The sequence below is a fragment of the Macaca mulatta genome, chromosome 8 (assembly GCF_049350105.2).
Source record: "Macaca mulatta isolate MMU2019108-1 chromosome 8, T2T-MMU8v2.0, whole genome shotgun sequence".
In the NCBI taxonomy this organism is placed as follows: domain Eukaryota; kingdom Metazoa; phylum Chordata; class Mammalia; order Primates; family Cercopithecidae; genus Macaca; species Macaca mulatta.
The window spans coordinates 94715732-94741329 of record NC_133413.1 but is presented as its reverse complement, the minus strand read 5'-3'; the positions used below and the strand labels follow the sequence as shown (position 1 = coordinate 94741329).

The 25598-nt window shown below is 35.8% G+C and overlaps 1 long non-coding RNA gene across 1 annotated transcript; it reads right to left on the bottom strand.

Moving 5' to 3' along the window:
* Nucleotides 1-1842: 1842 nt before the first annotated feature.
* On the bottom strand, nucleotides 1843-25436 carry LOC144330542 (uncharacterized). Its single transcript, XR_013396838.1, has 3 exons — nucleotides 25077-25436; nucleotides 20177-20259; nucleotides 1843-2372 (listed from the first exon to the last, which is right to left on the bottom strand). It is a non-coding gene; the product is annotated as an uncharacterized LOC144330542 (long non-coding RNA).
* Nucleotides 25437-25598: the final 162 nt, after the last annotated feature.

The window sequence follows — 25598 nt, the reverse complement described above, 5'->3', positions numbered from 1 at the left end:
AATAACAAAAAATAAAAATAAAAAAATAAAAATAAATAAAAACGTTAAAAAACAGTAGCAAAAAACTGAAGAATGACTGAGAGACCAGGTTCCTAAGAGTTGAGGAACAAAATGAAAAACGTTGGTGACAAAGACCAGATAAGAATGCCAACTGTTATTGCAAAGAGGAAGGTTCAGGAGAGAAGAAAAAAGTTGAAATTCTAGAGTAGGATATAGGATGAAGTACCTGCTATTGCTGCTTCTGATTGGAAATACTAGTTTGAGAATATTCACATGTTAAAAATATGGTGCTGCTGCATAGACAGGTTCAAAGTAAAGGAGACAAGGGGCAATATTTGTGAATCAAAATTGTCAGAAGATGACTGGAAAGGATGGAATTTAGCACACAGGTGAAGTGATGAGTATTAGACAAAATGAAGGGCTCATTTTACTGTAAGAAAAAGAAAAGAAGTAAACATAGATGTTAATTTATTCTTCCTCTCATTTATTCAGTTAGCAAATATTGAAATATTATAATGACAGCTACTTTACTGCCAAGTCGTTTTCCCACAAACTGTACTCCAACAGTTTCTCTAATGACCTTTTGGAAATACAAATCAAGAATATGATTTTCCTTTTTAAAATACAGTCATGTGTCACTGGGGATATTTTCTGAGAAATGCATAGTTAAACAATTTTGTCACTGTGTGAACGTGATGGAGTGCACTAACACAAATCTCAATGGTACAGCCTACTACACACCTAGGCCACATGGTATACTCAATCATTCCCAGGCTACAAACCTGTTCCGAATGTTAATGTACTGAATTCTATAGGCAATTATAACACAATAATAAGCATTTGTGTATCTAAACATATCTGAACACACAAAAGGTACATGAAGAATACAGTATTATAATCTTATGGCACCACTGTATATGCGGTCTGATTATGTGGCACATGGCATGTTATGGGGCATGCAGTAGTTCACCAATGGATCATCAATATAAATTCCATGTGCTCTAAAAAGACACACGAGGATCTGAGTCCTGTCTTTCTCTCTAATCTTTTCTCACCACCCTTCATTTCACCCCCTGCCCCACAACCATCCTTTTCAAATACACTGACCTACTGGCAGTACCGTATATTTTCTTCTCACTCAGAATAAAGACCAACATTCTCATCAGAATTTTTATGACATTACATGATCTACACATCTCCTGACCCACCACCCACTCCTGATGTCATCTTCCACTACTAGTATGTGTCTTATTTTGTCATTTTTTTTTTCCTGCTGTTTCTTGAGCTGGTCGAAAATGGTTATCACTTGGGTCCTTCAAATGTGATGTTTCCCAAGATATTTATGTGACTCAATTTTCTCTCTTCAATTCACTGCTCTGAGAAGCATTTCCTGTCTATCCTACCTATAGAGCACCCTCTTCTCAAAACTTTCTGACTCCTTGCTTCGATTTACTGTTCTTCATATCTCTTATCACCATTTAATATATAGTATCTAGTTTTTGTACTATTTTCCTCTCCCTATAAGACTCTAAACAGCAAAAATCAGAGACTTTATTTTTCACGCAGCACTGACACATTTCTAGCAGCAGACTAGTGCCTGACACAGAACTGGAACTTTTCAAATATTTGTTAAATAAACAAAGAAGTAGATGAATAAATTGTGTGAACTAAATAACCTAATTCCTAGTTCAATTGTATTTTTCATTTTAAATTAATGCTCTGGCATTCTGATTTTGGAGGGCTTGTTTCAAGCCACAAAGAGCCATATCAAACAACCAATGACGGGGTTAATTTACTAGAGTACCATTAAAACAGGACCCTCAGATGTGCTGAGTAAAGGAATTTATTAAGTTGAACTTTTTTTGTTGTTTTGAAAGAATTGTATTTTATACTGTGCATATAAACCACATGTATAGCTTAAAAAGTGATAATATTCACACATGTTCACAAACTCAGCTTGATAAATCAGGCATTACTATACCTTTGAATCTCATGCACTCCTCCCAGGTCAGGTTTCCCCTAACACCCTGCAAGTAACCACTGTCCTCACATAAAGTGTGACCACATGTGCATAACCTTAAAAACACAGCATTTAGGCCGGGCATAGTGGCTCATGCCTGTAATCCCAGCACTTTGGGAGGCCAAGGTGGGTGGATCACGAGGTCAGGAATTTGAGACCAGCCTGGCCAACATGGTGAAATCCCATCTCTACTGAAAATACAAAAATTGGCTGGGTGTGGTGGTGGGTGCCTGTAATCTCAGCTACTCGGGAAGGTGAGGCAGGAGAGTCTCTTGAACCCAGGAGGTGGAAGTTGCAGTGAGCCGAGATCGTGTCATTGCACTCCAGCCTGGGCAACAGAGCAAGACTCCATCTAAAACAAACAAACAAACAAACAAATGCAGTATTTAATTCTAAATGTATAAGACCTTTATCAATCTTTATAATAAATAAATCACACTATATATGTTTTTCTGGAACTTTCATATTTTTGCCTTAAATTGTATTTTTAGAGTTATTCATATTTTGTTTCATTGATCTATCATTGCTGTATAGACATCAATTTAATATACTTCCATTTACAGTCTGTTCTATCAAAAATATTTGGAATATATACAGGTTTTGTTATTATAAAATATACAGACATCAGCATCCTTGCACATGTCTCCAGCTGTAGATGTGCAAAAATTTCCAGGGTATATTAAAAAGTCATGAGGCAAATAACGCCTTTAGCTTTTTAGCTGTGCCAGATTAACTTCCAAAGAGAGTTAGCATTTCAAACTCACAATGGACATGTTTCTCATTCCCACTTACACATGCTTTTGTCAAACTTTTAAATTTTTATAAATATGATAATTAACAAATGGTATTCTTCTGTAGCTTTAGTTAGAATTTTCTTGATTACCAATGAGATTGGGCCCTTTATATTTCCTCTCTGTAAATTGCCTATTCATGTTTTCTGCCAATTACTCCCTTTTACCCCATATCAGTTCACTATGATTGTTTATTCTAGAAATGGGACTTGTTGATTATGTCTATGGTAGATTGAATCATTGTTTAACAAATATGCTCCTCTCTCTTTTGGAACAGGACATGCTGAGTTTGGCCCTTTGTCATACTTTGGAGTGTGAATGGAAGTCACAATGTCTCTGTTCTAAGCTAAGGTGATAGGAGGAATACTAAGTAGCTGACAGCTGTCTTTCAATCCCATCTTCTGCCACAGCTTGCTGTATGTGCTGAGCAGCTACTTGTCTGAGATTGAGGAAACACGTGGAGCTGACCTAAAGCACTCCTGACCAAGTACAGCCCAACTCAGATTTCCTACCTCTCATTACTACCCTGCAGACATATGAGTAGAAAATAAATGCTTGTTATTGAAAACTACTGAAATAATTTCAGTAGTTTGTTACTAGAATTATTTTTTACACAGCATTATCACAGGAAATAATTACTATATATTTGTTACAATATTTTTATTAAATCTTTGTCTTTCTGATCCTTTTTTAATGGTATCTTCATGAACATAAGTTCTTAAATATAATTCCTCAAATATCACTTCAGTGATTTGAGTCTTGATTAGGAAATCGTTTATTTCCAAATCAATTTTTTTCTTAGATTTCTTCCTAATAATTTAAAGTTTCCCTTTCACTCTCAAGTACTTAATGTATTTGGGTTTTATTTCTTTTCATGAATAGCGAAGAGTAAAACATCAATACCTCCCTTCCCTTCTTTTCTACCTTTCCTTTATTTTCCTTTCCTTCCTTTTATTCTCCTTTCTTTCTTTCCCCTGGCCTCTCTTAATCTTGTTCTTTCTCTTTCTCTCTCATTTTCTTTTGTGGTTATTCATTTGCTTATTTTTTCTAACTTTCATTATTGAAAACTATTTTCTCATTTCTGATTTCGCTTATATGTTAGTTTGCCACATATGTTTGGGTTTTCATCTTTATTGTCTTGACCCCTGTGATAATATCACACAGCCTTCATTTCCAGAGATTCCTACCCAGTCTTGATATCTGTTAGGTGAAAAGTCATAGCCTGCTCTTCAAAATTGTCTTGCCTAATCTTGCTCTTTACTTATTTTTTATGTTTATTTTTCTCAAAGTACTGTATTTATACTGATTAGGAATGCATTTTCTTTGATTAGACAACTAGATAGGCTGTTAGGAAGAATTAAAACAACAAAACAAAACAAAAACCTTGTCTGTGGGATGCATTTTAGGGGACAGGTATTTTTCTGTTCCGTTGTCTATGTCTGGATATGTTCTTTGTTTTCAAGCCAATTGGTAAACAGATGAAATAATTTTATTCTCTCATAGAGACAGACAGAATATGAAGTTACCTTGTTTGTTACTATTTAGTGATCTAAGAAATTATAAACTAATTTGCCCTATTTTGCAATTATGTACATTTGATTGAGGTGTTGGAGACTTTGTCAGAATATTGACTTCTTTTCTAATAAAATATACTATAGCCATAATATATCTCTGAATTAATTATAAATTAGTAAGGTTTGGACTTTATTTGGGGCATTAGTTGCTGAAATAACTTGTGTAAGATAGTTCTCTAGAGCAGGCAGTCTCCCTTCATGGACTTAGAGGACACCCATGTAGCCAGCAGAGTTCCAGTATGCTACCACTGTTTCTACTCTTTAATTGTTCATATGTATCTAAGAATCAGCTTTTCAAGCTTCATGAAAATAATTGGTAGAAATTTTAATTGAAATGGAATTGAATTTTAACATCATTTTCTTGGAAAATATACACTTTTACATTCCTGAATGTTTCTATATATGATTCAAGTTATTTAGTTCTTTAACGTGTTTCAGTAAAGGTTACGATTTTCTAAAAAATGTCTTTTACATATCTTGTGAGATTTATTTTTACTACCTTATATTTTTTGTTGTACTCAGAGATAACAAATATTTTCATATAAAAGTTTATTTTATTTTCTAATGTGGACAAATGCCATATAATTCATCTTATATCTGTAGCAACCATCCCAATCTCTATTAATTCTGTCTGAAGAGTCTTTTGGGGCTTCTGTTTTGAAAATAACACACCTGTATATGCTGATAGCTTTGTTTCCTCCTCAAAATCTTATGTTTTTTCCTTTCTTCTTATTCTGGCTAATCCTTTTAGAATGATATTGAATAGCAATTAGGACAGTGGGTGTCATTGTCATATTCTTTATTTAAGATATAAATTATTTTAATATTTTACTATTAAATGTTATTTTTCAAGATTTTTATCACATTAGAGAAGTTTTCTTTTATTCTTATGTTACTAAACATGTTTTAATTCATGACTGGTTATTTTATGAATCTGTGGGGTTATCATACTTTTGTCTTTAACCTGTAAATGCAGTAAATTATAATAATATATTTTCTAGTGCTAAACTAACTTTGCATTTCTAGAATAAATCTAACTTGGCTGTGTTATTATTTTTACTAGATTTGATTTGCTAGTATTTAAAAAAAGATGTTCCCATCTCGTTTTATACATAGGAGAGATCAGCTTGTAATGTTTCATTTTTACAGAGTTATTTTCTGTTTGCCATCAAAGTTAAACTAATGCCATAAAAAAAGGAAAGGTTGGAAAAAGGCTTTCCTTTTTTTTTATTTTATAGACATGTACAAGATAGTAATTTTCCATTTCCGAAATCTGTGTTCAAAACTAGTCTATAAACTGATCCTAGTGTTTACTTTGTGGATAATTTTTAAAATATTGCTTCAATGTCTTTAATGATTGTGTAGTTCAAATTTCTGTAATTGAAGTCCTACAATCAGAAATGTGTTTGATATGAACAGTGTTATACAATAGAAAATATATGCAGCATATCATGTTCTAAAATCTGAGAAACTCTTAATTTCAAAACAAAAAATGTTCCGAAGAGTTTTTGTTAAGAAATCTTAGGCTTCCGGTTAATATTCTATTTTTTGGCTCAATTGAGGTAAGTTACATATTTTTAAAAATTATTTGTTTCATGTTTTAAAAATTATTTCCATCAAGTTTCTCATAGTACTCACTCATAATTTTAAAAATCTCTGCTGCATTTATATGCCTGGGCTTTACTTCTAATACATTCTCATGTATATTCTTTAATTTATCAATCTTGCAAGATTCTGTTTGAAACAAATTTAGCTTTCCAGATCCTCTTTACTGCATCATAGTTTTAAAAATTAAATTCTGTGCTGGGTGCAGTGGCTCAAACCTGTAATCCCAGCACTTTGGGAGGCCAAGGCGGGCGGATCACGAGGTCAGGAGATCCATACCATCCTGGCTAACACGGTGAAACCCCGTCTCTACTAAAAAATACAAAAAAAAACTAGCTGGGCGAGGTGGCGGGCGCCTGTAGTCCAGGCTACTCGGGAGGCTGAGGCAGGAGAATGGTGTAAACCCGGGAGACAGAGCTTGCAGTGAGCTGAGATCCGGCCACTGCACTCCAGCCTGGGCAACAGGGAAAAAAAAAAAAAAAAAAAAGAAAAGAAAAAAATTAAATTCTGCTTTTTTATTATACTTTTTATATTCTGTCTTTGCATTTGTTTTAGTATTCTTTTTATAGCTCCGTAAATTAGATGCATAAGCCATTGTTTACAGACTTTCTCCTTTTCTGATGAAAATATTGTTTTTCTTTCACCGCATACCACACGTTTTGCTCTGAATATTATTATCACCAGTCCTAAGTGTTTTCTAAATGCTTACACTGATTCTAAATTGACTACTGATTATTTAGAATTATTTAATATTTTTTTTAGTACTTTAAAATTTCTGACTTAATTTTATTGTTGTCAGAAAGTTCTGTATGTTTTCAATTTTGAAATTTTCCGCATTTAACTATATTACCGCTTAATCAAAATGTAATTTACTGTTACTAAAATGAATGAATTAATTCCCTAATGCTAAAAGTTAACTTTGTATCATCAAAAATCTGAGCTTCAGTTTCTGCAAATGTTAAATGAGGATAAAAATATCTACCTTGATGGATTAGAAATGACATATATGAAATATCTATCACAGTGCCTTGCCAATAGTGGATATTCATAAATGGCAGCTAAATAAATGATCTCTTTTTTATGTGCATATATGACATATGTATGTGCTTTATTTGATTAGATTAAACCTTCCTGCCTGCCTGCCTGCCTTTCTTCCTTCTTCCTTCCTTCCTCCCTTTCTTCTTTTTCTTTTCTTTTCTTTCTGTTCCCTCCTCTTCCCTCCTTTCTTTTCTCTTTTCTTTTCCTTTACTTTTCCTCCCCTCCCCTCCCCTTCCCTTCTTTTCAAAAGGATCTTTCTCCGTTGCCCGGGCTAGAGTGTAATGGTGCCGTCACAGTTTACTGTAAACTTGAACTGCTGGGCTGAAGGGACACCTTGCCTCAGCTTCCCAGTAAGTTATGACTATAGGCACAATCCACCACACTTGGCTAATTAAAAAATAAATTGTAGAGACACGGTCCCTCTCCTCTTGCCCAAGTTGATCTCAGACTCCTGCTCAAGCAATCTTCCAGCCTTGGTCTCCCAAAGTGCTAGAATTACAGGTGTGAGCCATCACACCTAGCCATAAAAGTTTCTTGAAGGGAGGAATGACTCTGATTCTTTTCTGCATCCGACAGTGTTTTCTAATGTTATACATTGCATAAGATAATACTAAATATTATTATTGACTAATTGATCAATTAGGTAATTAATTGTAACTCAATCTTTTAGAAATTTCTATGTTTTATTCAGGTTTCAAATGTTAATATTAAATATACAAGAAAGGCGTAATGATGAATAATGGCCTGTCACTAAGATTATGTTGAATTGACTACACATGACTTTGTTTATGGAGACTCCCTGAAAAAGTAGTCCAAAAAAAATCTGCTGTAGAGGAATGTTAAGGGTGAACCTTAATACAAGAGGCCCTAGATAGCTGGAGCTGGGCGCGCGCGCACACACACACACACACACACACACACACACACACACACACACACGTACACAAGCATGCCCTAAGCCTTCAGTTAGGTCTATTGCATATATACAACTTTCTATACTGATATTATGAGAATTAAAGTATGGAGACCTAATTTCCTCCTGCAACACAATTAGAAAGGCAGTAATGGAATTACAGCAAATGGGCCAGGCGCAGTGGCTCACGCCTGTAATCCCAGCACTTTGGGAGGCTGAGATGGGTGGATCACCTGAGCTCAGGAGTTCGAGACTAGCCTGATGAACTTGTTGAAACCCCATTCCTACTAAAAATGCAAAAATTAGTGAGGTGTGGTGGCAGGCCCCTGTAATCCCAGCTACTTGGGAGGATGAGGCAGGAGAATCGCTTGAGCCCAGGAAGTGAGGTTGCACCACCAACACCTGCAACACAGGAGGTTGCAGTGAGGTTGCAGTGAGCCAATATCGTGCCATTGCACTTCAGCCTGGGCGACATAGCGAGACTTTGTCTCAAAAAAAAAAAAAAAAAAAAAATTGCAGCAAGTGGACAATGATCCCATTGTTCCACATAGACGACCAAAAATAAAGAAAAGGAAACCTCAGCATTTGTGGGAGATATTGAGATGGATGTGACATAAAGAAGTAAATGTAAATGGAAGAATTATGACAAATGTTAGTCTTCCCCTGTTTTCAATTATACTGCAACTAGTCATTCTTAAAGATGACACTGACCCTGGGTCACTCAGCTCTATACACTTAGTCTGTTTCTATTGCCAGACTGATTTTATTCCTCATAGAAAAAATTAAATTGTACATCGACTGTCCCCACCCATACAAACAAAATTGTGTGCTTCTTCTCAGGCTCATTGGCAAGCTTCTCTCTCTGTCCATTAAATCTTGCCTTCCAAAAGCTCATTTTCTTTTACTTATCGGAGACATTTTATCTAGCTCTCAGTCTTCAACTCCATTACCTTGGGTGACTTTAGTGTTGATATGCATGACCAGTCCCATGTTTGACCCCCACTGTCTTACCCTGTGTCAATTTCAAATTCCTTCCTTCTCCTTTTGCTTTTCTCCTCACTTTCTCAATCTTTGCCATCGCTGCTCCTTTCATAAGTCATGTATTCTCTCTAATCATAATCTAGTCTCCTTCCACATTAGTTGGTCAATTATTCCCACTCTTGCTGCTCCATTAAATATTTTGAAGCAACACTTTATGCAGCACTTAGCATTATAACCCTTATACTAACTCACTGGCTACTTTCATGTTTAATTTTGTTTTCTAAGTATGTCTCAAATTTGTTTGTAATTCTAGTCCTTAAAACTATCACAATCATTTTCCAGGACTACTATAATAGCATACCAACATTTCTTTGGACTCACTATGGTTCCTTTTCAATCTGCAGTGAAACTGATGCTTTTGTAAAGCTTGTCTGTTCACCTCTCTCTTACCACTATCCCCAAGCACAAAGTACTATACCATAGACTTCCATTGCTTTTCCAAAAAAAGGACCTAAACTTCTAAGTGCTCTAAGTCTTGACAAAGTCTATTATCTAATGTGTTCTCCTGGCTCACAGGCCTTCCTTCTTTCAGTTTTAGAAAGCCCCATGTTACTTCCCGCCTCGAACCTGAAGTCTGCAGCCTTCATCACCACCCTTCCACCTCAGCTTCTCTCTCCAGTCAATTCTTACTCTCCTTTCAGAATAATATTTGGTTATTATTTTATCTGAGAAGCCTCTCTGATCTACGAAGTGACTAGTATGTTTACTTCTCTCTGAACTCCATGCATTTTATTTATAAACACTAATCAAAGTTGTAATTTTATGTAAATTTGTGTCAATCTTTGATTAGTAACTATAAGCTCCATGAGAGCAGGGATATTGTCATTTTTTGTTTTTTGAAATGGTTGTGAGGGGGGCAGTTGTTCATCTCTGTATCTGAAGCCCTTAGAAAAATGTACATGTAAAAAATATACGTGTAGGAACAAATAAACAATACTAATTCTCTCCAATGCCCCTCTTCCCAATTTAAGTCCTCTGAGCTGTTTCTCATCTTCTTCATCTCTGCAGATGCTCTTACTTATATTATTTTAACAACTTTTCTTTCCTTCTTTCTTTCTTTCTTTCTTTCTTTCTTTTTTTTTTTTTTTTTTTTGAGATGGAGTCTTGATGTGTCGCCTGGGCTGGAGTGCAGTGGCATGATCTCGGTTCACTACAACCTCCGTCTGCTGGTTCGAGCAATTCTCCTGCCTTGGCCTCCTGAGTAGCTGGGATTACAGGTGGCTGCCACCAGGCCTGGCCCTTTTTTTTTGTATTTTTAGTGGAAGTGGGGTTTCACCATGTGAAACCCTCCCCTGCCTGAGCCTCTCAAAGTGCCAGGATTACAGGCATGAGCCACAGCATCTGGCCCTATTCTAACAACTTTTTAACTGTTTTTCCCTCAAATGCTAATATTAAAATACATTTAAAATTCAATACTGTTGTAAAAGTTATACACATGTGATAACATTTTATGTGAGAATAGTAGTTACTTGTAGAGGAGCAGGGGGTTCATGATCTGGAAGGAGCACATGATATTCAAAGATATAGTAATGCTCTATTTACCAAGCTGGGTTTGTGAACATGTGTGAATATTATCACTTTTTAAACTATATATGTGCTTTATATGCACAGTATATAATACAATTCTTTCAAAACAAAAAAAATCAACTAAATATATATTTCTTACTCTTAGGATATTAGAGGATCCTATTTTAATGGGACTCTAGTAAATTGGCACCATTACTGGTTATAGTTAATCAATCCAAAAGTCTTATGATCAACTGGAGAGGAAAGAAGAGTATCAGGTGAAGAAAAAGCAACCCATGGAGTAGAAATCCTAGATGGTTTCTAAAGACATAAGGAGACAGAATGCATTATTTTAATGACATCTGTCATTATTTATCATCTACCTTCGTCTTGATGACAAAAAAATGTAATTTATCAGCACTTGAAACCAATGTGTCTATTTGTGGCTTTAAACAAAGCCTCCCAAATCAGAATTTTAAAAAATACATATTTTGAAAAATGTAATTGTACTAGGAATTGGAACACTTAGTTTATACAATGTATTCATCTACTTACTCATTTATTTAACAAATATTTGTCAAGCTTCAGTTATGTATCAGACACTATTCTGCTGCTGGAAATGTAGTAGTACTGTGTAAAAAGTAAAATCTCTTTTTTTCTTTTTTTTTTTTTTTGAGATGGAGTCTTGCTCTGTCACCCAGGCTGGAGTGTAAAGGTGAGATCTCGGCTCACTGCAAACTCTGCCTCCCAGGTTCACACCATTCTCCTGCCTCAGCCTCCTGAGTAGCTGGGACTACAGGTGCCCACCACCACGCCTGGCTAATTTTTGTGTATATTTAGTAGAGACAGGGTTTCACCATGTTAGCCAGGATGGTCTTGATCTCCTGACATCGTGATCCGCCTGCCTCGGCCTCCCAAAGTGCTGGGATTACAGGAGTGAGTCACTGCACCCGACCAAATCTCTGTTGTTGTTTTTTCCTTTTGCTGAAATTGATCATTACCTCTTTGATAGAACACTTTTTTCATTTAACTTCCAAGACAGTCCACTCACCTTGCCTCTCCTCTCCTCTCCTCTCACCAATTGGTTATAAATTTTTATAAAATTTATGCTTCTTTGAAGGGGGAAATGTAGTCATATAAATATCTCAGAAAACATCATGTGTGAATGATCCAAGTGAGAAACACTTTTGACTCAAGGATCAGAGGGAAAACAATGGATAATTGAGACAAAGACTGACGAGTAGAAGATGAGGTCAGGGGTGGGTGGTGGGCGGAGATGTGCAGATTATATAATATTTTGAAGGTTCCAATATGAATTCTGGACTTTATTCTGAGTGAAAAGGCAATTTACAGGTGGTTTTGAAGAAGATCTACCTCATGATATGACATATTTTTAAATTTATTTTTTAAAAATTATGGTTAAAGTGCATAAAACATAAAATTTACCATCCTATTTTTGTGTCTACAGTTCAGTAAAGTACATTCACAGTGTTGTGCAACCAATTTCCAGAACTTTTTCATCTTGCAAAATCAAAACTTTATACTCATTAAACAATTACTCTCAATTTTCCACTCCCTCTAGCTCCTGGCAACCACCATTCTACTTTCCATTTTTAGATACCCCTAGATATCTCATGTCTAGAGTAGTTTAGCTACTCTAGAAACCTCATGTGAGTGGAATCATACAGTATTTGTCTTTTTCTGAGGGGCTTATTTCACTTAGCATAATATCCTCAAGGTTTATCCATACTGTAGCATATATCAGAATTTCCTTCTTTTTAAGGCTAAATATTATTCCATTGCATGTATATATTACATTTTGTTTATCTATTCACCTGTAGGTGGACATTTGACAATAAGTTTCTACCTCTTGGCTATGGCTGCTATGAACAGGTCTTCATAACCCTTTCTTCAATTCTTTTGAGTATATATCCAGAGATGAAATTGTTGGATTTAATCTGATATATTTTAAAAGGATCATTCTGGATGCTGTATGGCGAGGAGACAAGGTGAAAGCTAAAATAACATAAAAACAGGAAGACCAGCCGGAGGGCCATTGACAAATTCAACAAAGAGAGTGATGGTGCTATCTCAGTCGGAGATTGTAATGATGTAGATGGTGATAAAATGGCTAGATTTTGGTAGGACTAACTAAATGTGTTTCTGGATTAGAAGTGGAGTCCGAGAGAAAGAGAGGAGTTCTTGATGACTCTAAGGAGTTTGGCTTGAGCAATTATAGCAACAGAGGCAGGAAGAGGAGGGATAACAAGGGAGTTCACCCTAACGTGTGAGAGTGAAGAAGTATGTGGTTTAATGTTGAAGAAGATGTCAAACTGTCAATTATATATTTGTATATTATTTAAGGCAATATTAGGGTCTAAAAGTATAAATCTGGGAATGGCCATCAGTGTGTGGATGGTATTTTAAGGCCACAAGACAGGATGAAATTCCCTAATGAGTGAGTATAGATGGATAAAAGATGTTCAAATACTGAGTTTGGGGACTACCTGATATTTAGAGGTTGGTAAGAGAAGAATCACTTGGTAGAGGGAGGAGAGAAGAAAGGGTCATGAAGGAGAGGAGAGGCAAGGTGAGTGGGCTGTCTTGGAAGTGAAAGGAAAAAGTATTTTATCAAAGAGGTAGTGATCAAGTGTTTCAAAAGCCGCTGACATCAAAAATACTTAACAGAAGAGGAAATAAAACTGTCCTTTCAGCATCTGAAAATAAAGTAATTATGCCTAATAAAAGAAATACAAATTTGAACTATATTGAAATACCACTTATTATCTATTAGTTTGAAAACCATGCAAAAAATTGACAATATTCCCTGATACGAAAGCTGTGGGGAAAAAAAGCTCTCCTATTGTTGGTGGGAATAAACGATATTATAACCTCTACAGAGACAAACTGAGCAATAATTAAAAAATAATATATGCATTTATTCTTAACCCAATCACATTTAGGAACCATTCCAAAAATACACAAGAAAAAAGCACATGACAACTAATCTTCAATGACATAAAAGCAAAACAAATTAGCCACCTCTCCCCTTCAACAATAAAACATTCAGAAGGAGCTGCTTATTTAAAAACACCATAAAACACCTAAAAAACAAATACGTGTGAATCTTGTCTGGATTCTCTTTAGAATTAATCAACTATGCAGACATAGTTTTGAAACAATAGGCAAAGTATGACTACCAAATAAACATTAATTTTATTGTTAACTTTGTCATTGTTTGTTCTATTAGATGTGATAATGTCTATAGCAGAAAATTGTTTCTATTTTATAGAAATGCATATTGAAGTAGAGAGTGATGAAATGCTATAACATGAAGGATTTGCTTTAAAATGCTTCAGCCCCATGTTCTTTAAATACTTCAGCAAAGGAAAAAAATGCAAATGTAAAAAAATCTTGATAATGGTTGAATCTGAGAAATAGGTGAAGAGCATGGTTTGAATATGTATGGGCTTAGAATCATGCCTTCTAGGTTTATCTATGATTTTGCACAAAGCAAGATTTCCTTCTTTTATGAGAATGAATAGTATTTTATGTTATATATATCTCACAATTTATTTATCTACTTATAATGGACATTTGGATTATTTCTATACCTTGCCTACTGTGAATAATGCTGCAATACACATAGGAGTACAGATATCTCTTTGGGATATCTGTATATATACACCCAGAAGTGGGATTACTAGATCACATCATAGTTTTTTTAATTTTCTGAGGAACTTCCATACTGTTTTTCATAATGGCTGTACTATTTTACATTCCCACTAACAGTGTACAAATCATAGAAGGACAAATACTACATGATCCCTCTTATATAATGTATTTAAAATAGTCAAAATCATAGAAACAGATAGTAGAATGGTAGTTGCCATATATAGGTTAGAGAGAGGAGGAAATAGGGGTTGCTTTTCAATGGGTAATGTACGTTCAGTTACACAGATGAATAAATTACAGAGACACATGATAGTGTTTGGCTGTGTTCCCACCCAGATCTCATCTTAAATTGTAAGAATACCCATGTGCCAAGGGCAGGGCCAGATAGATACAATTGAATCATAGAGGTGGGTCTTTCCTGTGCTGTTCTCGTGATAGTGAATAAGTCTCATGAGATCTGATGATACTATAAAGGGGAGTTCCCCTACAAATGCTTTCTTGCCTGCCACCATGTAAGACCTGACTTTGCTCCTCCTTTGTTTTCCACCACGATTGTGAGGCCCAGCCATGTGGAATGGTGAGTCAATTAAATCTCGTTCCTTTATAAATTACCCAGTCTTAAGTATGTCTTTATTAGCGGCATGAGAACAAACTAATATACCTCTATACAATATTGTGCCCATAGTCAACAATATTATATTGTGCACTTAAAAAATTTAAAGAGTAGATCTCATGTGAAGTGTTTTTAGCAAATTATAATACATAATAATAAAGGAATATGTAAGGGTTCTATGGGGTCTTGTATTTTTTTATTTGGTATATGTTGAAAATTATTAATAATCTTAAAGCTGCTAATATCACATAATAAGAGGACAAATTGACTGTTGGTCGTGGCATTACAGTGGTCACCTTAACAAGAACAGTTTCAGTGGCAAGACTAGGATAAAATTGTGCTTTGGGTATGTTCAAAAGAAAATAACTCAAGAAGAATTATCAAGAGACTCCAGAAAACTATTAAGAATAATGTAGAAGGAAACAAAGAATTGGAGAATAATAAGAAGGGGTATTTCAGATCAAACTAAAAAATGCTGTGAATTATTTCAATGTATTTTGATAGAATCAGCTGATTCTCTCTGCACCAAGAATCTATAATTAGAAATTCTGTTGAAAAACATGTCATAAGGATGAATGGGGTTAGAAAAATTAATATAGACCCTTTGTATTTATTTTATAATAGTAATGTTTTTCAATGGGACATACTGGGAGATCCTTAGGTAAAATGCTGCCATTCCTGAGAAGATGGATATACCAGTGTTTCCAATGCTGTTTTTTTCTCTAGTATTCCATAGATTCTCAACCTCTTTCCAACTGACACATTCTTTCTTTAAATATGTGAATACATTCAGTTTTGTCACAGAATATCTTGACCTCAGGAGTACTGTTTCCTAGCGAAGCATCACATAACTCTTCTCTGGGTTATAATCAGTGAGTCTCAAATTTTACTCTCCAACAATGCTATTGGTCTCTTAAAAATAATGGCATTAATTTTATCCTCTGTATACTGAGAAGATATGAAATTTGGGAAAAAGCTTTATGAAGCAATTACTTTAAAATGTAAGTGAGCAGTAATTGAAACCTACCAGACTATTAATCCTTCTTAACTTGCTGAACATAACTGATATTTAAGCTTGCATTAAACATTATAATATTGAATGTTTTTGATGTTGCTACCTTGTCTATAAAATGTTATTGACTAGAAGGGGTTGGGTAGTTTTAAATTTCTTCCCTTGTGGGTTATAAAGGTATGTGTAAATACAGTTATGTCCCTGAAATTCCAGAGATTAATACAAATGTTTAAATATTAGATTGATACATTTTACATGGATTGAAAAATATAGAGATTGCTAAAAATTTGGGTCAGTGAATAACTGTTTATTTTTTAATGTATTTCAGTTTGTTTTTGTTTTTATTCCCACGCAACCAAAAATTATTACTTTGAAAACAGAGTAGCTTCTTATGTTTGTACTTGCAATGCTTTTCATATTAAAAGGTACTTTCACAATTACTTTATTTTGAACAAGCTAATACTGTTTGGGTAAGACATACTCTTCTAAAATAACCTTAATCAAAACCAGTGTTCATTTTAAATGAGATCATCAGTTTCAATTAGAAAAAAATTCAAAAGGACTTTACATGTTTGAATAATATTTTCCTAAAGTGTCAGTATCTACATTGCAAATGTGCATGGTGTTTTAATTCAGTCCTTTAAAGAATACTTTATAGAACTCTACAAAATTTATTTTACTATAATAAGTGGTTTATATTTTGAGATCACATATTCACACTTATAAGACAAATTTTTCAAAAGATTGTCTTAATACTTTTTATATGGGATAAAATCTCCAGGGACAATATCACACCTAAATTGAAAAGGTGATATTTTTTACAACTCAGAAGAAAGTGAAGATGATGCTCTCTTAAAAATGTGTGAGATGGCTTGAAAACTCATTCTTATTTTGACAAAGCCTCTAACGTTAAAGATGTATTTTTAAAGATTGACTATAGTTTTTAATAAAATGTAGTACAAGAAAGCAATATTTCAAAATGAATATATTTTACACAATTTTAATAATAACCATGGTGAGAAATTAGTGCAAAATCTAACACTTGGTTTTTCCTGTCAACATTTGTACCTCTGAGTCCTCATATTTCAGGAATTACCGGCTCCAGTTTTGTATTTGCTTAGGTCCACAATCTTGAGATTGCCTTTAATTTTGCTTTCTTTCACACCTTGCATCTAGCCATCACAAAGCCTCATTCATTGTAACTTCAAGAGATATTGGAATTCTGCCACTTCTCACTCACCACCACTCTCTCATACTAATTTAAGCATCCGTGAAATCTTTCCTAGATTACTACAGTAGGTTCACCACATCCAGTCTCCTCTCTCAATAGTCTAATGCAACATAGCAGCTAAAATGACCCTTTTAAAACAGAAGTCAAATCATGTTACTTATACGATCAAAATATTCCGTAAGGTATTTCTCTGAAGGAAAACACAAAATACTTAAAATGACCTACAGAGTAATTCATGACCTGGCACACTTCCAGTCCATTGTACCATTGACTACTACTCTTGACCTCACTTTCAGAGCTATGGCCAAGAAAACCTCCCTACTTACTCTCAGTACAACAAGCACAGTTCCACATGTGGACTTTGCATTTGTTGTACCCTTTATCTAGAATGTTCTTTCCCAGAAACTCAGGTTATTCTCCCCCTTGTCAATGATATCTCTCTTCAAATACCTTTTTATCAGAACAACTTTCTCCAGAAATATTGTAGGACAATAATATATTGTAGATTTTATGCCTCAGACCTGGAATTAGCCAATTATCCTAGCGTTTCTGTTTCCTTTTCATGGGAAACAGTATTTAGAAAACACAGTTTGGACAAAAGAGTGTCATTTCTAATGGCAAACAATATTAGAACTTCTGTATGTATGTATGTGTGCGTGTGCACATGTGTTATCTAACCTTTATACTTTTCTATCTATCTATCATATGTCTACATTAATATAGATATGTATGTAGAAGAAGAAATACACATGTAGGTATTTTAAAAATAAAATGTCATTTGATGTTACTTGAAATTTCTACTCATATTCAATAAAACTTATCCTCTTCAATGTTATGTGTATAACTCCTTTTCCCCATAAAGAAGATAAAGAATAGCAAGGATACTGAAAATGATAAAAGTAGAATTGTGGCCAGGCGTGGTGATTCACGCCTGTAATCCCAGCACTTTGGGAGGCCAAGGTGGGCAGACCACTAGGTCAGGAGTTCAACACCAGACTGATCAACATGGTGAAACCCTGTCTCTACTAAAAATACAAAAATTAGCCAGGCATGGTGGTGCGTACCTGTAATCCCAGTTACTCAGGAGGCTGAGGCAGGAGAATCACTGAAACCCATGAGGCAGAGTTTTCAGAGCTGAGATCATGCCACTGCATTCCAGCATTGATGACAGAGCAAGACTCCATCTCAAAAAATAAAAAAAAAATAAAAAAGTAGAATTGTTTCTTGTAATCTAGCTTACACACAAAGCTTCTTCAGAATAATAACACCAACATTGCCACTGATTTATCTTTTAAAAGTGTGTTCTGCAAATGCTGTATCCATTCTCTCCTATTATACTCATGACTAGAACATACAGTTGTCAGGTCTCTGAGCCCAAGCTAAGCCATTATATCCCCTGTGACCTGCACATATACATCCAGATGGCCTGAGGCAACTGAAGATCCACAAAAGTGAAAATAGCCTTAACTGATGACATGCCACCACTGTGATTTGTTTCTGCCCCACCCTAACTGATCAAAGTGCTTTGTAATCTCCCCCACCCTTAAGAAGGTTCTTTGTAATCTCCCCTACCCTTAAGAAGGTTCTTTGTAATTCTCTCCACCCTTGAGAATGTACTTTGTGAGATCCACCCCCTGCCACAAAACATTGCTTCTAACTCCACCACTTATTCCAAAACCTATAAGAACTAATGATAATCCCACCACCCTTTGCTGACTCTCTTTTTGGACTCAGCCCTCCTGCACCCAGGTGAAATAAACAGCCTTGTTGCTCACACAAAGCCTGTCTGGTGGTCTCTTCACATGGACACACATGACAACAGTCAATACAAATTATACTCTCTCCTTTTCATCCTCTGTCAGTTTTCATTTTACAGGTAAATTGCAGTGTCTGTAATGCTCACCGGAAGTCTTTATGTCAAAGTATCTCCAGGCATTTTGGTTGTCTGAAGCTTATTCTTTAGTAGATTTTAAGAAAATACTTTTTAAAACAACATTCTGTGAGACCTTCCATGCTGATGATGACAAATTTTCTGCAACTTTTGTGCTTGAAAATAAGTTTGGTTAGATATAAAATTATCATTTTCTTCACTTTTTAAATTTAATCTTTTTTCCTTTTAAACATGTTCTATTTCCCTGAACATATTGTCAGTGTATTTTCTCTTCTTGGTCTTTATTTTAGAAAGATTCCTTCTTTTATTTCTAATTCTTTCCTGATTTCTATCCCCTCATTTCTGAATTATATTGTTCTTAAATTTTGAATGACTTTTCTGTTGCAGGAAGTCAGGGACCCCAAATGGAGGGACCAGCTGGAGCCGCAGCAGAGGAACATAAATTGTGAAGATTTCATGGACATTCATCAATTCCCAAATAATAGTTTTATAATTTCTTATGCCTGTCTTTACTTTAATCTCTTAATCTGTTATCTTCATAAGGTGAGGGTGTACGTCACCTCAGGACCACTGTGATAATTGTGTTAATGGTACATATTGATTGTAAAATATGTGTGTTTGAACAATATGAAATCAGTGAACCTTGAAAAAGAACAGAATAACGGTGATTTTTAGGGAACAAGGGAAGACAACCATAAGGTCTGACTGCCTATGGGGTCGGGCAAAAAGAGCCATATTTTCTTCTTGCAGAGAAACTATAAATGGATGTGCAAGTAGGGAAGATATCGCTAAATTCTTTTCCTAGCAAGGAATATTAATATTAATACCCTAGGGAAGGAATGAATTCCTTGGGGGAGGTCTATAAATGGCCACTCTGGGAATGTCTGTCTTATGCAGTTGAGATAAGGACTAAGATATGCCCTGGTCTCCTGCAGTACCCTCAGGTTTACTAGGATGGGGAAAAACTCTACCCTGATAAATCTGTGGTCAGACTGGTTCTTTGCTCTCGAACCCTGTTTTCTGTTATGTAAGATGTTTATCAAGACAATATGTGCACCGCTGAACATAGGCCCTTATCAGTAGTTCTACTTTTGCCCTTTGTCCTATTCCCTTAGAAGTATGTGATCATTGTTAGACCCTTACTGCTTTTTGCCTTTTGAAGTATGTGATCTTTGTACCTACTCCCTGTTCTTACACCCCTTCCCCTTTTGAAACCTTTAATAAAAACTTGCTGGTCTGAGACTCAGGTGGGCATGACAGTCTTACCGATATGCGATGTTGCCCCTGGTGGCCCAGGTATAAAATTCCTCTTTTTGTACTCTTTCTCTTTATTTCTCAGCCGGCCGACACTTATGGAAAATAGAAAGAACCTATGTTAAAATATTGGGGGCGGGTTCCCCCGATACTTTTCCTTTATCTTTTAAGCTATTTTAATATATTAAAGTTTTGTAGAACTTTCTTCTGCCCTATTTTCATTGTCTCTATGGACATCATTCATTCTTTTTTAGACTCTCTCCCTCTCTTTTTTCACAATAATTGTTGTTGATGAAAAAGCCAAACTCCATAATATATTAGAATAAGTATATTCTGAGCCAAATGTAAGGAGCTTGGCCCATTATGCAGCCTCAGGAGGTCTCGAGAACATATTTCCAAGGTGGTTGGGATGTGCCTTGGTTTTAGATATTGTGCAAAAACCTAAGACCCCAATGAATACATGTGAGATATGCATTACCTTGGTCCAGAAAGGCAGGACAACTTGAAGCAGGGACTTACAGGTCATATGTGGATTCAAATATTTCCTGATTGGCAACTGGTTGAAAAGGTTGAAAAAGTTAACTTATTATCTAAAGAGGTGGAATCTTTAAGGCCTGTTGTCTGTCATGTGATGTTTAAGCTGGTATCTTATTGCTATGAAGAGTATCAGTGTCAGTCTTAGCATCTCTATTTTAATGTTAATGCTGGCCAGTTACATGTAAAATCCAAAAGGGAGAGAGTATAATGAGATATGTCTGACCTCTCCTTCCCATTACGGCCTGAACGAGTTTATCAGGTATTCTTGGAGTCCCCTTGACTAAAAAAAGGGGTCCATTCAGTTGGCTGGGGGGCTTATAATTTTAGTTTTGATTTGTATTTTATTTGTGAGTTATTTTTGTCAATTTAATTGTATTAAACCTTAGAATATAATTTCTAATTTCATAGATCTAAATCTCTGTCTTCTGCTGTTTTGTAAAGAGTTTAAAAATAGCAACTTATTTCCTTTTTTCTTTTTTTTATTATACTTTGTAAATGATGAGTTAATGGGTGCAGCACACTAACATGGCACATGTATACATATGTAACAAACCTGCACATTGTGCACATGTACCCTAGAACATAGCAACTTATTTTCTAAGAAATCCTGGCTGTTTCTCCCTATCAATTTTATCCTAACTCCTTTTTCCTTTGCCTCTATATTTTTCTAATTTATTTGAGTTCTAGTTATAGAAACTTCTGCTCATCATGCAGTATTATCATGGAAAAGAAATGAAACTAGTTCCAAGAGCTCTTAGGATGCAGAATACCCCATACTTTGGACTTCATAGAGACTCCTTGTTCTCAACCACTATTGGTATGTATACCTTCCCAATTACAGCAACTAGTCTCAAAATAATTTGCTGTACTTAATTTCAATTTAGTACTCTTTTTGTGTGTGTATGTGATTTCAGGCTTATTAGATGCCCTTTGCTTTCTTCTGTTCTCATGCAAAGAGCCTGTCAGAGGTCTGCCTCCACCCACTTGCATTTTGGTAATTATGAGGATACATTGTCAATTTTTTTTTCTGAAGACATTGTCAATGTCTTCATTTGCTAGTTGCTCTATATGGTTGGTCTGCTTTCTTTCCAGAATTCTCCTCTCATTTTTATAAGTTGAATTGACTTTTCTTGATACCAGATATCGGAGGAGAATAAAAATAAAATTGGAAATAAGTAAGATGCTTTGTTCAAATGTTGACAAATTATGGATGCCTGTGGGCATCTTGTTTATTGATTGATATTGTTTAATCATAGCTGCTATCTTATATAGAAAATAAAGTTAAAAAAATCTAGGGATCTTCATCAATGTTCAACTACCAGCATCTTTCTACTCCTTTACTTGCAATGTCCCTGGGTCAGAGAAATGACATATTTGCTGCTAAGTTAGAGGAAAAAAAAATAGAGTGCATGTGCAGTGCCTTTACATTATTCCTTCTAGTTATGAGAAACACACTTTCTCCTCAAACCTTCAGACTTTGAGTTTTACAGGGACATGACCTCAAGTGAAGGAGATGGAGTACTCTTCAGTTGTCAGTTCTGTTGTGACTGGTAAGGGGTCTAACTCCTGGCCTAAATCCTATGTATGATCACCCTACTGATTGCTGCTGCTCATCTCAAAATGATTTGCTGAACAATTGCAATGTCTCCACTTGTAGACTCCTCAGGAAAGCTGCCCTCCCCACACCAACGTGGTACATAACCCGTACATTAGAGTTTTTGAAGGAAATTGTAGTCAAGCACCCAGCAGCTCTCTCCATACCTCCTTCTCCTCTTCACACCAACCATGATCTTAGATATATCTGTATTCCTAGCCTAGGTACCTTCATTTATTGGCTTCTTTATTGAAGCCCTTCACCAAGTCTCTGATATAGTTTGGATATTTGTTCCTGCCCAAATCTCATGTTGAAATATAATGCTCAATGTTGGAGGTGGGTCCTGTGGAGAGGCGATTGGATGATGGGGGCAGTTTCTCATGAATGGTTTAGCACCATCCTCTTGGCGCTGTCCTTGTGATTGTAAGTGAACTCTTGTGAGATCTGGTCACTTAAAAGTGTGTGGCACCTCCCTTACTTCTCTCTCCATCTTGCTCCTACTTTTACCATATGATGTGCCTGCTCCCCCTTCTCTTTCCACCATGATTATAAGCTCCCTCAGGCCTCCTGAGAAGCTGATCATATGCTAACGCCATGCTTCCTGTAAAACGTGAAGAATGATGAGCCAATTAAACATCTTTTCTTTATAAATCAGCCAGTCTCAGGTATTTCTTTATCACAATGTAGCAACAGCCTAACACAATTACCGTATCTGACAATTCAGTCCTTTTCAGCTCACTCCAGCTCTTGACAGCTGAGTGAGTAAATTTTTCTAATTCTGGGCATCAGTATTAGGAAGCCTACCTGCTTAAATATATGTTACATGTACAGTAGCAATCTCAATATGTCTTATTTTTCTTTTTTATTTGGTTTGGACTCCAAATGAGGAAACCAATAGTGTTATATATTGACTCCCTCAAAACCATAATGTCTCCTGCCTTGGACTGAAATCTTGAGGAATAAACAAAATTTGTGTAAAAAAAAAAAAATTAAGACTCAAATATCAAGCTTTTGTTGGTCTGGGCATATGGCGTTAGGACCCTGGAAGTTCACAATAGCCCATATTGTGCATTACAGCTGGTCTTTATAGTAGTCTAATTAAGTTATTTTTTAAAAAACTGATACGGCCTGCACAAACACTTTTAATCCTCTGGTCACGTGATTTTTTACTTCAAGGTACACTTCAACTTATGGCAGCTTTAACCACAGGCTAGAAGTTGTTTCAATATTTGCTAAATTGACTGTGAGCAAGAGTATACAGGCCTCAGCAACATTGTGGTACACTGAGACTGCATGAAAGGAATGGAGAAAACTGTAGGAAATAAAATGATTACTCCATGCCCACAGCTTTAGAAAAAACCGTGGCAGAAAGAAAAGATGCTGAGAGACTAGCATGTGCAAAAGTTAAGGAAGAGTGAAGTTTTAAGTATCCATCCCTGAAGATTCAAAATGTATTTGATTTGATAAAACAAAGCAACTTCAGATCAGGACTTTGCTGAGGATGTTTGTCCAGTGAAAAAAAAATGGGAAGAGAGTAGAGAAATCACCTTTAGTGTTGCACAGGGCTAAGAAATTCCAAAGGCAGAGGAAATCATTCAAACTACTGTGGCACATGAATAAAAATGCTCACAAAAGATAATTAAGCCTCTCTCGCTTGTAACCACCTTTCATGCAGTGTAGGGGTTCAGTAAACACCGGCTGAAAGGGCAAATGCAAACTAATAAGCTTTTATTACATGACAGGTACCTCAAACAAGTCCTAACCATTGGGTTTCATTTGCTGCAAATTTCAAAATTACTATATAAAAGGGCTAGCTCAAAGGCCCCTGATCCAGACTTAGCTTAGGGTGGCTTCACTAGCCTACATTCCTGGCCTCTATTTGCTTCTTTGCTCTCTTCTTTCTTGGTAAAGACAAGAGATTTCTTCTTTTTCTTCTTTTTTTTTTCTTTTTTTTTTTTTTGAGATGGAGTTTTGCTCCTGCCTCAGCCTCCCGAGTAGCTGGGATTACAGACATGCGCCACCATGCCTGGCTAATTTTGTATTTTTAGTAAGATGGGTTTCTCCGTGTTAGTCAAGCTGGTCATGAACACATGACCTCAGGTGATCTGCCTTCCTGGGCCTCCCAAAGTGCTCGGATTACAGGTGTGAGGCCACTGCACCCGGAGACAAGAGACTGTTTTAGATGGTATGTTCAGGAGAGAAATTGAACGTGCCTACTTTACTCTTCTCCTATTTTTTGAGCCAGTTATCTGTGGGAAGTATACATTCTGTTCCACTTTTCTATGTTTTAGCTTTAATTTTATTTTTTAAAGTGACAATGAATTTATTGAGAAAGTAAAGGAATAAAGAATGGCTACTCCATAGACAGAGCAGCCTGTTTGAGGTTTTACATGGTCACAGGCTCTTGCATGGAGAGACTTTCCATTACCTAGTGCTGCCCATGACTGGATATATCAGTATTGAAAAATTCCCTTACATAACGATATGAGTAGTGTAACTAGTATGGGTCTCATAAATAGCAAAATGATCAGCTTTGTCAGTAATAAATATGCTATATTTTTAATCTGCCTTACTTTTTAATCTTATTTTTAAATTGATTCTAATTTGTCCATTCAACAAGGGCTATTACGTATTTACTCCCACAAAAGCCCAACACCTACCACTTCCAGCTCCTCTTATGTTATACACTCCTCTCCTCTTTCTGCTCCTACTCTATTCTCTCCACATGCTCATACCTGACACTGCAATCACCACAAGTGACCCATAGTTCTCCATACATACCTCATATTTTGTGCCTTTGTTCAAGTTAATCCAGTTGGAACATTATTCTCATAGAAAAACTGCTCATCTTTTATGATTCACTGCAAAGGCATCTTCTTTTTCTCCTTGGCTCTGTTCCCAAGACAGAATTAATATGTCCCGTATGTACGCAGTGCTCCCTAGGACATACATGTAGCCTACCTGGTGTGCTTAGCTGTAAGCCTGCTGTCTTAGCTTGGGCTGTCATAACAAAGTACTGTGGACTGCATGGTTCAAAAACCAGAATTGTATTTTCTCACAGATCTGGAACCTGGAAGTCCAAAATCAAGGAACCGGCATGGCCAGATTCTGGGGATAATCCTCTTCCTGGCTGGTATATCACTGCCTTTTCACTCTATTTACAGGATGGAGATGAGAAAGAGCAAGTTCTCTGGTGTCTCGTCTTATAACACTAATCTTATTAGATCAGGACTCCACCCTCATGACTTTGTTTTATCTTAATTACTTCCATAAAAGCCCAAGTCCAAAATATAGTCAGTCATA